A 15409-nucleotide genomic window follows, 5' to 3' on the forward strand; every position below is an offset into this window, starting at 1 on the left:
TTGCAATAAATCTGAGAAAATACTGAATCCATACTAATTGATAAGAAAACACTAAACACAAGTATAAATAATATAAAAATGATAAGTAAATCATGTTTTAGAAGTCTAGCCTTCCTAATCAAGCAAATTAAAGTTAAAACATGCTACTCTTTCACCCACAAATTAATAAAGATGTTTTAAGAGTAATACAAGTGAATGCATAGATGTGATAGTATCTGTATTAAAATAATACTTTCAACACTACTAGAAGGAAGAATAAGCCACATCTTTTCTAAAAGGAAGTTTCTAAGCATATCAGAACATGTAATAAAATATCATCTCTGACCTTCTAATTTTACTTCCAGGAATCCACTCTAAGAGATTAATAAAACATGCCGACAATTTACATCCAAGTATATTTATCACTGCACTATCTATATTCATTATTATAATACACACAATAATAAAAACTGGAGAAAAATCTGAAAACCCAACAAAGGCAAACATCTAAATAAGTCAAGATATATCCGTGTGATAGAATATGTAATCAGGAAGATGTATTAATATATCATAAGTAGATCCTTTTTTAAAATTTTTCTGACTTTAATATTCTCATTACCAACAAATCATTACTGAATACTACTGCACCTAATTTTTGTACAGGGTGTTAGGATTAGTAAGAGATATGAAATCCTGGATCAGACCCCCATTTCCTACCCCAAAGTATTCTTGATGATGTTAAAGAGATAGGATTTACAATTTAGGAAACAATGTGGTATAACATATGGTAGGTTTCAAATGAATAGTACATTATAATCCTCACTTCATCCCTAGTGTGCTTCAATACAATGCACATAACTTATATGGCTTCTTAAATCAGCTTTAGAACACATGCTGCTACTTATGAAGAACCTCTAGAGAAAAAAATCCTGTCTGATCCTAATATCAACAATACTTATCCATTCTATTAGTGAATGGTGGGTTTATACCTCAAAAATATTTAAAACTATGCAATTGATTACATTTTCCCTTGTTTAGCTTCTGGAAAACTTAGAGCCATATTGGTTGACTACTTTGGTGGGTATGTATTTTTTGCCTCATTTTTCTTTCTATTCTTTTGCACCTATCTTTGTTTTCATTAATTTAGCTCAATTTTAATTTGGGCTGTTGTATTTACTTTATGCATCTTTGTAAAACACCTTAAATCCTTACTAAAGAATATAGATATAGATAGATGATATAGATATAGATATAGATATAGATATAGATATAGATATAGATATAGATATAGATATAGATATAGATATAGATATAGATATAGATATAGATATAGATATAGATATAGATACAGGTGTAGACTGACAATTAAGTTTGCAAACCTGCCATCATGCGCTTACATTGGCAACACTGTGCAAACAGCTCGGTAAGGCTTCATAACCTTGGTATATCAATGTCTCACAGCTGTGTTCGTGTCCACGTGCGGCGGTGTCTTGCTGAATACGATTCATTATTGTTGTTGCGTGTTTACGTGTGCCATCACAAGAATGTCTGAGCTTGAATTAGAGCAATGAACAAATATCACATTTCTTGTTCAACTGGGCAAGAATGGAAATCAGGGACATGTTAGTCCAAGTTCATGGGGATAATGCCATGAAGAAAAAGGCAGTGTACTAATGGATTAAACATTTTTTCTGAGGGGAGAGAATGCATCACTGATGAAAAGAGGTCAGAGCAGCCAGTAAAAAGCAGAACTGGCACAAACATTGTAAAAATTTGTCGAATTGTGCATCAAAATTATCGGCTGACTGTGAGAAGCATAGCAGACAAAATAAACATCAGTAGAGAAACAGTTAGGAAAATCTTAACTGAAAATTTTGGCATAAGAAAGGTGTGTGCAAAAATGCTCCCAAAAGAGCTCACTGATGAACAAAAGCAAAGGAGAGCTGAAGTTTGCCAGGACCTTTTGGAGAGGCAAGATGATGTTTTGGGCCATGTTATCACTAGTGATAAAACATGGGTGTACCAATATGACCCTGAAACAAAGCATCAAAGTGCACAATGGAAGTCAGCCAATTTATCATGACCAAAAAACTTCCGTCAGTCCACATCAAGAGTTAAATCTATGTATGTTGCTAACTTTTTTTGATGTCAGAGCAATTATCCATTATGAATTTGTACCAACTGAGGAAACAGTTAACCAAGTTTACTACTTGGAAATGCTGAAAGGCTGCATAAAAATGTTAGACGAAAACGACCTGAACTTTTCACCAACAATTCATGGCTCTTGCATCACGACAATGCACCAACTCACATGGCAGTCTGTGAGGGAGTTCTTAGCCAGTAAACAAACAACTGTATTAGAACACCCTCCCTATTCACCTGATCTGGCCCCTAATGACTTCTTTCTTTACCTGAAGATAAAGGAAATATTGAAAGGAAGACATTTTGATGACATTCAGGACATCAAGGGTAATATAACAACAGCTCTGATGACCATTCCAGAAAAAGAGTTCCAAAATTGCTTTGAAGGAACTGGTATCGGTGCATACCTTCCCAAGGGGAGTACTTCAAAGGTGACCATAGTGATATCCAGCAATGATGTGTGTAGGACTTTTTCTAGGATGTGTTCACAAACTTAATTGCCATACCTCGTGTGTGTGTGTGTGTGTGTGTGTGTGTGTGTGTGTGTGTGTGTGTATGGAAACATATAGATAAAAGAAAATGATGAAGGATTTGGGAGAATATATCAAATAGTTTAGTCTAAGTTACGGTGTCATAAGATACCACCTTAATTTTTCAATGGCACAAATAGCACAAATGAAAAAGCGATCTCTACTTGTCCATATCACACGTTTATCACAATGAGCTTCAGCTAGGTTTAATATTGTCTTTGTTCTGGGATCGAAGCTAATAGAGTAGCCTGGATCTAGTACAGTGCAGCTCTGTTAAAGCATATTCTTAGAATTGGTACATACCACTTTCACTCATATTTCATTAGCCACAGCCAGTCATTTGCCAAACCTGATGTCAAAGCGGCAGAGATGTATACACCTCCCACAGGGAATAAGTGTGCTTTCATACTTTGAGGTCTCTAAAGAAGTCTACAACCAGAGGACAGGATATATGATGCAGTGTGCTAGGTGTCATTCCTCAGTTTCTGTGCCTGCAAAATAGGGATGATAAAATCATGGCCATGTTGCTTCAAAGAGGAAATGAATTAAAATAAAATACGTGAAATGTTCAATGAACATTGGTTCCCATATTGAATAATGAATATTGGTTCCCATTACTTTATTTTGTAGATGCCTGGGAAGACAACTGAAGGAGCAAGAAAGTAACCATTTCAAACAGAACATTTATGAATTGACCTTTTAGCTTTTGTTTTCAGAACTCTTCCATCTGTAGTCCCTCTTCTCAGTGGATGGAAATTCCATTTGTCCAGTTGCTCAGGCAAATTCTTTCCAGTCATCATTAACTCCTCTAAATTCCCCATCCAACCTATCAATATATTCTGTCAGCTGTAACTTTGAAACATATTCAGAATCCAACCATTTCCTGCCACGCTACTGCTACCACTCTAGCCTGAGTCACCGATGCTTTTGCCTGCAGTACCACAGGATCCTCCCAAGTATCCTCTTTACTTTACCTTTACTCTTCCACATCATATTCCCAATATAGTAGGCAATTATTCTTCACAACATGTAAGTCAGATCATATCACTCCTTGCTCAAAACCCTTCAATGGTTCTGCTTTGCACTCAGAGTAAAAGCCATAATCCTTTAAATGGCCTCCAAGGCCATGCATAATCGTATTCCCTATTATCTCTCTGACTTCACTCCTTACTCCCTTCTACTTTGTTAACCCTCTTCACCCTTCCACACTTTAGCCATTCTTTCTGTCCCTTGAATGGGCCAAGTACAGTTTCACATTTGGGCCATTATAGGCTATTCCATGTGCCCGGAATGCATTATCCACAGATGGCTACCACCCTTGCCTCCTTCACATATTTGTTCAACTGCCATCATCTTGTTACAGTTTCCTATGTCCACCCAATACCTCAGGAAATCCTCCCTCACTTTATTTTACTTTGTCATTTTTCATGGCACTTTTCACTTTCCAACATACCGTATAATTATTTGTGTTCCCTGCATATTGTCTGTTCCTGCTGGAACATTTGTTCTATGAGAGCAGAGATCTTAGTTTTGTTTGTCGATGTGTCCCAAACCCCTAGAAGTGTACATCAGTTAATAAACATTTTGTTGATTAAGGAGTAATATTGTGCAGATCTTATGTACAGGACTTTCATGAGTGATTGAATGTAGTAATGTAGAGGTAGCAGGTAGAAATAGGGAGGAAGGGAAGAAAACGCCTAACTGAGGCTTTTAGCATGCAATTTCAGTGCTCTTTTCTTATAAAATAGTCCTTGGTATAGAAATCCAATGAAAAACTACCCATTCAAATGTGAATTTCATAACTCAATCAGTCCATGTTATGTCTAATAAATAATTATCCAGTAAAATTTGAATCCCATAGTTAAACCAGTTAAATATACATATAGAAGGGACTGAATTTATCCTGAGATGTTAAAAATACATGGAACAGATCCCTATAAAACCCATGCAGGAATACTATTTAAATCTTTTCCCCCTGTTTATGCTCCCCATAGCTTTGAAAGGAGGTAGAGAAACGGCACAGTACAGTTAATTTTTAAATAATAAAATACCATATCTTCTCCCTGCCCATACTTTTTCTTTTCCAGAACGCACAGGTTGGCTGAGGAAAGGTAATGGGGATTAATGTGCTGATCTCCATCTATTTACTATATATGGAAAACATAAATACATTTTATTATTTTATTTAGATTAAGGTACATTATTTAATTAGTACATTAGAATTCATTCTATACATTGTATGGCTCATTAGACTAGCAACAGATAGGGATTAAAAATAAGAGCTTGAGAGGCTCAGATAAGAGAGCAAGCACCTAACGGCAGAAGCCATACCTTACAGTTATCTGCACCAAACACAGGGCAACATTACATAGTAAGAGTTTGGAAGATACTGGTGAATAGATTAAATAAGAGATTAATTAATCTCAGTTTAAATACTAGCTATATTGTCTGCTTAGCTTCAAGGAGAGATGAGCTCAGAGAGACCTTAAATCTAGAAAACTGCTAAAACCCAGCTTTATTAGAGCATAGATATCTTTTTTTTATTATTATTATTCATAGCAATTCTTTCTATAGCACAGCTTACAGTGGGCATTTTATTATCAAAGCCATGGAAGAAAACAGAAAACATTGAAACTTGCTAATTGAAGATAGCTTAATAAAAAGGACTACATATGAAGGTATGGCTTGGGTTTATGGAAAAGACACTGCAAGAGACAGTGCAGTTCTCCAGGGGAGCTGTTATCACTCCAGGGCCTGAAAAAATCTGAGACGGGAGCAGTTACCGAAACCTAGAGCGTATAGTTCTATGGAGAAGGATGTTTGACAGGAGTTGGGTAAATTGCCTGTTGAAATAAATGTCATGAACTCTTCTCCCATGTTCCCATTTCCTGCTGCCAGTGCCTCTCATTGGCTAAATCCAACTGGAAGCCAAAGGCAAGAAAACCCATGGAAGTGATCTGTGGAGGTCTACCTCCCAGGGCATGGGACAGGGAGGCGAGGGTGAAAGGAAACTGAATGGGTAAACAGAAAACAACAAACATGGATAAAATTACTCATTCCGTTAAGGATGCCAAGAATGCATGTCACAGCAATTCCTAGATCACTGAAAAAAGTAAATTACAATGTTTCCTTAACACATGCAAATGACCACTGACTTGAATGAGAATTGTGTGTAGAGTCCTAGAAAACTTTCATGCACACACACAAAAACATATATTTATGATAAAAATATTATAGAAATAAGTCAAAATAACCAGAAGCCTAATGAATAAATCCTTTAAAAATTTTTATAATGTAAATAGATTATGAAACACTTCCATGAATTGATTACCACTTTGAATTTCTATAAAAATATAATTTCTCATTAATATCATATGAATATTTTCAGGCTAATTTCACTATTACAGTTCCACTGATATGTTGCTTATGATGCTTTCCATTTGCAGAGTTCATTTTTTGTGAAATACATTAATCTATTTTAATTTCACTTTTAATAATATAAAACCTTTTATTTCCTCATAATTATCTGACTGCTATCTATCTTATTTCTCAAACTGTTAAGTATCATTTAACTCATTGATTGTTTAATCACTCTTCAAAGAAGTTTATTCCATAATTTTATCACTGCAGAAGTCTCATTTTATCAAGCATGTTGATAAAAATATAGTGAGTGCATATACAGTTAAAAATGAATACTACTATTTAAATGGTCTTTGATAATTTGTCATTTTCTCAATTTTATGGTCTGTATTACAGGAACTAAAAGATTGGAGCTAAATTTCTAAGAATCCCTGCCATTAGAATCCATCAATGAGGGTCTCTGCATGGGATTCTGATGGTGAAAGAGAAGCAAAAATAAAGTTATTGTTTCTCCAGAAAATGGTGAAAGAGCTGGGATTTTGACAGATTTTATTCTCTCGGAAATTATCCACCTTAATGCTAAAGGCAGCTGTGATCACTGGTGTTTCCTAGGGATCTTGCAATCGCTGGACTACTTGAAAACTGGAAATAAAACCAATATTTAAAAGCAGCCTTTCTGACTTTGAAACCTCCTACCTTTCCTATGGATTTATAAATACCTAACTTACTGTATTAAACACCGTTTTACAAATACACTTTTCTGCTTGAAACACTTCATGTTGTTTCTATTTTCCTGACTGGATCTGAACTGATCCAAGATTTAGTTTAAAAAAGGGGTAGTGCCAAACAAAAATTTAAAATCTGTGACACTGCTTAGTGGTTAGGTGATGGGAGGTGAAGAAATTGTTATCAGAGAGGCTGCAAATACAAATATGCAATGGAAAAATATTTGGTTAAAGTGTCACATACAATAACTTGGAAGGTGTAGGTGCTGAGAATCCTTACAGAGCAGAACACCAGTCTCAGAGAAATGGTGTGGAGAAAAGAGTTACATAGCAGGGCAGACTGCTACCCTGAAATGGCCTGCTTGCAAGGGTGGCCCTTGGCTGGTGTCTGTGAACTTAGATTTTAGGAGGGTTCCCACCATTCCTTGATAAGAAGGGCTCAGTGTGCCTAAAATGTTTGTGAAACAATGTGGTTTATGTGAAGTAGCTGCTTTCCTTCTAGGAGACTGTAGTTTTGGTACGTGCTAGGCAGCGGTTGCCTACATGACCAGTCCCTGGTAAAAATCATAAGCACTTAGCCTCTAATGCACTTTCCTGCTAGAAAACATGTCATGTGGATTACCACAGCGTGCTGGGGGAATTAGGCACATCCTGTATTAATCCACAGGAAGAGAGCTCTTGTAAGTCTGTACCTGGTTTCCTCCAGACTTCACCCACATGCTTTTTTATTTTTTCATAACTGAAAAATTTTACCTTTTGATGCCCTTCACCCATTTTTTATCCCCACCTCTGACAACCACCAATCTGTTCTCTGTATCTATAAGCTCATTTTTATTTTTTTTTGTTTTTGTTTTAAGACTCCACATATGAATGAGATCATACGGTACGTATTTGTCTTCTCTGTCTGACTTACTTCACTCAGAATAATGCCCTCAAAGTCCATCCATGTTGTCACAAATGGCAAGATTTCATTCTTTATTATGGCTGAATAATATTCCATTTACATCACTTTTTCTTCATTCATTCATCTGTTGGTGATGTCTGATGTGTCTTTTTTCTTTGCTGATTTGTCTTTGTATCCTTTCACTATAATAAGCCACAGCCACAGTCTGACAGTATTCTGAGTCCAGGTAGTCCTAGTAAGTCATCTAAGCTGGGGGTGACCTTGGGGATCGCCACGACAAACGGCATCAGGTTCCTCCCATATTGTAGAACAGCGGTCTAATTAAGGAATTCCCCTCACTTGTACGGTAGGATCTTCATGTATCCCGCCCAGTTGACTGAATAATCCCACTAGTTACAGACCAATGACTGTCAAGTGTCTTGCATTCTTCTCTTTTCCACATGGGAGATTTATTACAGTTGTCCTGGGTCTGTTCCACCATTGAAAACTGGGTGTGGATATGCTGTCTGTCAGCTTCCAACCCAACCACCTAAATCTGCTTTGTGATGTCCTGAAACTCTGAAAACCACATTTCTGCTTTGCCAGCTGGTGCCCTGTTAAGCTATGCCAAATGCGGATATTCTCAAGAGACCACACACTGGAAGAGAAAGAAGAAACCCTATAGTTCCTATCTGCTTCATGTTTTGGTCTGTGCCACTTCAGCCTCACGTTTTCACACTGGAAATGGCAGCGCATTGCAGCAGCAGCAGTTGAATCCAGTTTGCAGTTTTTCCAGCCTTCACAGAACCAGCTTCACTGAAGTTCCACAGAGACATCAATGCTAGCTGAGCAATATCCCTTCCTTAGAAGTTGGGGTCCTACAGGGCCCCCTCCTAACGTAAACATACTACCAGCAGCGCATCAGCAACTCTGTTTTGCATTCTGCATTTCAGCATCAGAGCCTCTCCTCCAAGCCTTTAAATGTAAGAATTCCCTTCACTCCTTCTGTCCTAGTGGTGGCAGCTACTACTTATGGGATGCCCTTAAGAGTTCTTATTTTGACTCCTTAGTTCTTCAAAGCCTAGTTATCAATACTGTGCATCAAATTCTCTCCTTTAAAATAGCTGATGTGATTTCTGACTCCTGACAGGATCCTGACTCCTTGTGGGTGGGAGAGGGCAGAGTAGTAAAGACGGCGACAATTTGTCCTATAGTTCATAGGTCAGCGGACCATGCAAAGCCTCAGCCAGACTTAATCAAGAACACTGCATCACCGAGACATTGGACTGTCAGCCTGCTGCGCTGATTGGAGAGGACTTCCTGTTACCTCTCTGGGAGGGCATGAGAGCAGGTTCCCTATGTTGCAGGAAGGGTGCAATGGGTATTCAGCGGCCAGAAGTGCAAACTAGCAGAGCCCATTCAGCTGTTCACCAGACGTAGTTCCTTTCTGCCTGAGCAGTTAGATTATAGTTTCCATGTCCCTTGCTTTTAGACATGGTCATGTGATGGTTCTGGCTTAAACTAGGTGGCTTAACCAGCAGCAATTCATCGTCTCACAGTTCTGAGGCCAGAAGTCTGAGATTAAGGTTTCGGCAGAGTTGGTTCCTTCTGAGGGCTGAGAGGGAGAAACTGTCCATGCCTCTTTCCTAGCTTCTGCAGATTCTGGCAATCTGTAGCATTCCTTGACTGGTAGAGACATCACTCTGATCTCTGAATTCATGTGGGCATGGCATTCTATTTGCATGTCTGTCTCCAAGTCTCCCCTTTTCATAAGGACACCAGTCATATGAGATTAGGAGCCCACCCTACTCCAATATGACTTCAACTTAACTAATCATATCTATAATGACCCTATTTCCGAAATATGTCACATTCTGAGGTACTGGGGTGGTAAAGATTTACCATGTGAATTTGGAGGTACACAATTCAACCAATAACACTGGCAACACAACATGGTGTGATGTATACCACCCACTCCCAGGTCTTGCCCATTAGAACACCCATATTCTTTTCCTTCATGCTCCTTTCCTTCATGTTCTTTTTGTTCATCTTCCTCTTGGATTATCAAGCCCCACAGACCTTGAAATCCATATGTCGAGAAAGACTGGAACCCTGAAAGATGTATGAAGCAGAATCCCAGATGCCACCCCATCTTTATGTTGAGTGGACTCTTTGTGAGTAAAGGAAACATCCATTTTGTTGAGACACTGAGATTTCTGCATCTATTTGTTATAGCAACTAGTATTACCTAAACTAATATAACTACTAAGTTGAAAGTAAAGATCATACACTTAAAAAGAATATCATTATTCCTCATAGACTTTTATCTATGCCTCTGTGACAGCATTTTAATGTTCACATTATGCTTACATATGCCTATTCCCCCTCTAAGCAAAGAGCTCCCAGAGGGCAGAATTTATGTTTCTTTTTTTTTTTTATATCCTACACTTTCTAGCACAATGTAAGCACTCAAAAATATTTGTTCAATTGTATAGAGGAAAATAAAGGTCAACGCAAACAGGGAAATTATATTACTACAGAGTCCATATGCATTGATTCATTGTGACTGTCAAAATTCTTAACTAACTAATTTAAATAATTTTCTTTAAATTAAGCCTATTAATTTTAATGAAAATTTCTATTCAAAAGAGCAAAGATGATTTATGCAGAGGAAGCCTAAGGAAAATGATTCTAAATAATTTCATCTGGCCATCAGACCACAGAGCTAATATATTAACTGGCAACACTTAATACTGAAAGGATGATCAGACACATGCACAGAACCAAAAGTCCAAGAACATAAGCCAAGGAAACAAATGATAGATTTGGGGGGTAAATACAAAACCAAAAAAATTTATAATGGACATTTAGACATTTGTGGAAAAGCATTGCTGGAATTGCCCGAAGGAAAATGTAAGGTCTAAACTGAAGTTATTTCTAAACTTAAAAATAAACTGTCAATTTTAATGACAGTTTGATATTGAGAAGCACTAAATAAGTCACTAAAACCACTCTTCTCTATTATGAGAAAGGGTAGGGTTAGATTTTAGGGCCTTCCGAAAATGTAAAATTTCGAGAAATTTTAGCAAAGGGAAGAAAAACAAAAAAACATTGCATTTCTCCATAAATTAGTATATTAAAAACACTTTCAAAAACTTCCCAGCCTTATGTATGAAAAGTGATTGAAGTGAAAACCAGTTTGAACTCCTGAAGTTCTAGAGAACGCAGGAACACTACTCTAATAATCACTTATATAGTCAGTTGCTAGCGAGTCAGTATAAAGCAACCACTCGTTTTGAGTATTTCAGGTACTCAGAGAGAAATGTGATTAAAGTCATCAACAATATTGCTAATCTAAGACAATTTTTTCCCATTTTCTGGTAAAAAGCAGTACTAATTGGAAGGCTCACACTGGTTTTCCACTATATAACCCTAGTTTTCAACACAAATCTAGGAAAGTGAACTCTGAAAACAGAACGATAAGTGAATAATGTCTTTGGTTCAGGGAGAACCAAAATGGTGGTTGGACTGCTTCTTCAAGTAACTATTTTGATGGAAATTATTGAACTGCACCCATACCAAATAACTGGAAACAAATTGTCATTGGCCAGAATATAAGGTGATATTATTTGTGCTGATAGGACAAAAATAAGGGAGATAGGATACAAAGAATTGTTGAGAATGTAGACTATTAATATGGACACTTTTAAAAGATAGGACATTGAATGGAAATACATGGGAATTACAGGGGTTTAAACGCACTAGATACAATTTAGATAAGGGAAAGACAAACCTACACCTGGAAGGCAAAGTTACAATTCTTTTTCTTAATGTGGGCAAACCAGAGTTACCACGTTTTCTACTCTTGAAGTGAAAAGGCTCAGAGTGGGGGAACACATAATAGTCAGCAAATTATTTACTCAGAATTCACAAGAAATTAAATGCTAGGAAAGACTTTGGAGAAAGAAGATTCTCTTTTTTTCTCTCTGTCTCTGAACATTTTCCCATATCTCTCTTTACACCTAATTTCATTTCCTTGTTCCCCTCTGTAGTCTCTCTCTCTCTCTGTCTCTCTGTCTCTCTCTCTCTTTTTCTCTTTGTTTCTCTCTTTCTGTGTCTCTCTGTCTCTGTCTCTCTGTCTCTCTCTCTCTCTTCTATCCCTACCCCCCCTTTTTATTTGCCTCCATCTCTGCCTCTTTCCTCACTCCCTACATTTCTGCTTCTCTCTCCCCTCCTCCATCCCCTTTGTTCTCCCCATCCTTCTCTCTACCGCTCTCTTCTCCTTCTCTTTGATGCTGTCCCTCTCTGTACCTCCACCCTCTTTGCTCACATCTGTACCCTCACTTTCAGGCACTGCAGGTGGTATGTGTTAGAGAGAGGGGTGATGGGACAGGACTTTGTGTTCTAGAGAATGGGGGAGGGTTCCTTGTCCCCCAGTGAGGACCTGCTTCATTAATGTACAAGCTGTGCAGGGACACAGAGCCCCAAACTCGGGACAGTCCCACACTTGCTTTAAGGCACTCCTACTGGTGTCTTAAAATTCACAATTTTTGAACAAGGGGGCCTGTGTTTTTATTTTGCACTGGACCCTGTGATTAGGTCATTGGTCCTGTCCCTGATTTCCAGGATGGCCCTCTCTCCCTTCCCTGGCTAAGGGACATGTATCCCTTCCCTGGGGATAATGCTCCTTCTCTGATTGGCTGGCAGAGAAAGAAGACTCTTTATGAATGGGAGTGACTTAGCTGGCTCTAGATTTCTGAAAATATCAATTAATAGTTAAATAAACAAATTTTAGTAAAATTCAATAAAAATATTTATGGGCACTTTTAGCATTTATGGGCACCTTTGGCAAGTCACTTAAGCTCTCTCTGAACCTCAACTTTCCTGTCTGTGAATGACTAATGACTAATTGCTGGAACCTGTGAAAACTACATGTGGGACTATAGGCACATCCTCCAGAATATCTTCTAGTTAACCTTCCCTTTGTAGAACTGATTTTTGTTTACAGTACCCAAATGTACATATTTCTCAAAATAATATTTTTGGCTAGTATTTACAAAGAAAAAATGTGCATGTCCAAAACTCACTACATTTTTGACAAAATGATATGTGGGAAAAAAACACAAATTACCTTCCAAATACAATTCTTAGACTACCAGAATCACATGTAGATCTTTTGAAAACCTGGTAGGTGTCAACAAAAGATATACATGCTGTTTCCACACACATAAACTGTATGGGAACCAATATATTGATATTGATTGGTGATCAAAAGGAAATGGTTTAATTTTTTACTTCCTAATATGATTTTGTGTTACACATAGGCAGTTTACTTTATTTTATTTACATTTTAAGAAATTGATTGGGGGCTTTCAGTAGACAAGTTAACACATTAAAATATTTCAGTTTTGTTTAAAGGAAATAGTCTACCAGTCTGTACATAGCGTCAGATTTTCATGACAACAAGCAGGTGATGCCTATATATCCAAAATAACTGCCACCTGGTAGGATCAAAATATGTGAGGAACCTTACAGCAAACCAAGATAAGAGAGAGAAAACATTCTTTATCAGCATCAATTTTTGAGAACGATGTTGCTGAACACAGTACAATAGAACGTTTACCTCCCAGAACTGTCATTAAAAGAAGTTCATGCTCAGACTATATCATTATGCTTAAATAAAATGCACACAAAGTCTATTTTTGATTGTTAAAAAGTGTCATTTTGTCAAAAATATTTTAAACTGTTTTCAGTATTGTTTGATGGATGTGTATAAAATACAAACACGTGTGCTCTTTTAATTGGAAGTAATTTCTGTTCATGTAGAGCGGCCACATTTTCATTTAAGACTGCAATCTGTTACCGAATTTTATTGGTTTTGTGTATCTGCCGTGATTGCCAAGCATCATTTCTAAAAACAAACTCTCTCCTAGAGAGGACCACACATTTGTACTAAGAATAGCTAAATAGAGGCTCTAACGATGTAACTACATAGCAGTGTTTATGTGTGTGTGTGTGTGTGTGTGTGTGTGTGTGTGTGAAAATGTTAAGGATTATCTTATCATTTAGGTTATAACCCCATTCACTTATTTGTTATTGCTTTAAAAAGTATTTTGTGATGTTTACTCTATTTGTAATATTTAATCATATTGGTATTATGGAACTGTGATTAAGTTTTGAGCTACCCTACATATGAATTAATGTCTGATTATTTTTAATAATTAAAAATCATGTATGTTCCTTCCTATAAAAATGACATTTTTTACTTAAAACCCTATGAAAGTAACATGAAGAAACATATCTTGAAAGATAATCAATGAAAGAAAAGCAAAAATAGAAATGTGTCCTCATGAGAGAAAAAATTACAGTTATAGTAAGGACTCCCATATCTACTTTTGTAGCTCCAAATAATTTGTGGTTTCCATACTCACTCAGTCATCTCTACTCTCTCTTTTGATATAATTATTTCTTTTACCACAATTGGCCATTTTGAAGTAATGGAAATGCATGATACAATTTTAGAAATGACACGTTACTTAGAGACTGATGAGGCACGATTTTCATATGTATATATTCCCATCTCTACATTTCCAGGACAGAAACCCAGGCTCCCATAGTAGACATTCAAAGCATGATTTTGGAAAAATCTATTAACCAATCTAGTCCAGTGTAATCCAACCTTTTTCACATCATAGAACACATGGGAAAAGATCATTTTGTGTGGCACTCTTGGGTGAATGGCTACTCATGGTCAAAGGTCACTGGTTCAAAGACTCTGGCTGGTGTAGGCCTTGTCCTACTACCTTGATATCTTGATACACTTATAACTCATTCTTGGCATGCCAAGTAGGAATCTCACAGCTGACTATTTGAAAAAGACCAATACATATTAGTTACATGTCACTGGTCAAGGTAGCCGTGAAGAGGTACAGTAAAATCAGAAAAAATAAATTTTTTTAACATTGTTAGAAAAATACGCATGCAGTTCAAGATACGCAAGAAAAGTATCCACATCCATCATGCAGGTGCACAGGCTAGGACTGGCCAAGACACAGAAGTGAGGCTACTTCATGGATTGGCTGTAACACTGGAAGCTGGGAAACCAGTTTCACCCCAATTAATGCTGCAATGAAGGAAGAGTGGATCATCTACATTAACTAGGGCAAATATTCCATCATATTCAGCAGGAGTTCCACATTCTTTTACGGCCAAGCTGTTCCCATATTGCAGATGGCAAGCCTGAGATAGGCTCTCAGGCATCCATGGCAGTGGGCCTCCAACATTGGGACAGGACCACTTCGTCAATCACCTACAACCTACATATCCCTTTTATAAACCATTGATTTTATATATGAAACCAGTATTATCAAATATTTATCTATCTAATGTCATATACTCATTTTATGGGTGAGAAAACAGGCTAGGAGGGATTACATTTACCCAACTTCCTCCAGCCATTTTTGGCAGAAGAGGGAGAGGAAACCTGACTTACTGACCCCCAGACACAGAAATCCACTGGAAGATACCAATACCATCTATCTGGAAAAAATAACACTTCTTCCAAAAGATTTCTAAAGTTCTAAAGTCTAGCTTTTAATTTATTCAGAAGAAAACCCAAACACTAGACTAAGATGTATTTTTCACAACTAATACTTTTAAAGTTATATATTTATTTGTTTTCCTGTGGAAATGCATTTTAATTACACCCGAATTGATATACAGCAACAATGTGACATCAGAACCATCTTCGGCATTTGTTCATGGATGCACATTGCCTTTGATATATCAGT

This window comes from Rhinolophus sinicus, chromosome 17, assembly GCF_057876585.1.
Source record: "Rhinolophus sinicus isolate RSI-liver-muscle chromosome 17, RSI-T2T, whole genome shotgun sequence".
Classification (NCBI taxonomy): domain Eukaryota; kingdom Metazoa; phylum Chordata; class Mammalia; order Chiroptera; family Rhinolophidae; genus Rhinolophus; species Rhinolophus sinicus.